This window comes from Lynx rufus, unplaced genomic scaffold (assembly GCF_022079265.1).
Source record: "Lynx rufus isolate CCGP_SWC_20201006 ecotype Redwood Valley unplaced genomic scaffold, mLynRuf1.p SCAF_8, whole genome shotgun sequence".
Lineage (NCBI taxonomy): Eukaryota > Metazoa > Chordata > Mammalia > Carnivora > Felidae > Lynx > Lynx rufus.
This window is the reverse complement of record NW_025814896.1, coordinates 8,669,030-8,670,296: the sequence shown is the minus strand read 5'-3', so window position 1 is coordinate 8,670,296 and position 1,267 is coordinate 8,669,030.

Below are 1,267 nucleotides of genomic sequence, written 5' to 3'. Positions count from 1 at the left end.
AAGTTTAGTTATTTTGAGAGAGACGGAGACAGCGCGAGTGGGGGAGGGGCAGAGAGAGAGAGGGAGAGAGAGGATCCGAAGCGGGTTCTGCGCCGAGAGTGGAGAGCCTGACGAGGGGCTCAAACTCACGAACCGTGAGATCATGACCTGAGCCAAAGTCCGACGCTTAACCGACTAAGCCACCCAGGTGACCCGAGAATTGCTCCAAGGCTGCACCCAGGTAAGAACCCACAGTATGATTGTGGAGACTGAATGCCTCCTCTGGGGCTCTCCCTTCCTTCCTTCCTTCCTTCCTTCCTTCCTTCCTTCCTTCCTTCCTCCTTCCTATTTGTTTATTTATTTATTTACTTATTTATTTATTGAAAGTAACCTTTATGCCAAATGTGGGGCTCAAACTCACGACCGTGAGATCAAGCCAGGCGCCCCCTCCCATCTTCTTCATTAACTGGGTCGCCTTGAGTGAGGCACTGGGCTTCAGCCTTTCTTAGCTCTCTATATCTGTGTCTGAATCAACTTTTTCTTTTTTTTTTTAATTTTTTTTTTTTCAACGTTTATTTATTTTTGGGACAGAGAGAGACAGAGCATGAACGGGGGAGGGGCAGAGAGGGAGACACAGAATCAGAAACAGGCTCCAGGCTCCGAGCCATCAGCCCAGAGCCTGACGCGGGGCTCGAACTCATGGACCGTGAGATCGTGACCTGGCTGAAGTCGGACGCTTAACCGACTGTGCCACCCAGGCGCCCCAATCAACTTTTTTTTTAACTCGGATTTTATGATGTTAATCTGGGGTCCCTGGGTCCCCCAGATAATATACAGGTGGTTTCTAGAGAACTCTTTATTTTTTCATGTTTATTATTTATTTATTAAAGTTTTACATGTTTATTTATTTATTTATTTATAATAACGTCATTTAACTTTATTTTTTCCAGCTTTTTAAAATGTAATTTATCGTCAAGTTGGCTAACATACAGCGTATGCAGTGTGCTCTTGGTTTTGGGGGTAGATTCCCATGATTCATCGCTTACGTACAACACCCAGTGCTCATCCCAACAAGTGCCCTCCCTAATGCCCGTCACCCTTTTCCCGCTCTCCCCTGCTCCCCCATCAACCCTTTAAATACAGTTTGTTCTCTGTATTTAAAAGTTTTGAGAGAGAGAGAAAGAGAGAGAGAGCGTGCATGAGTGGGGCAGAAGCATAGAGAAAGAGAGACAGAGCATCCGAAGTGGGCTTTGCACTGACAGCCGGGAGCCGGACGCGGGGCTCGAAC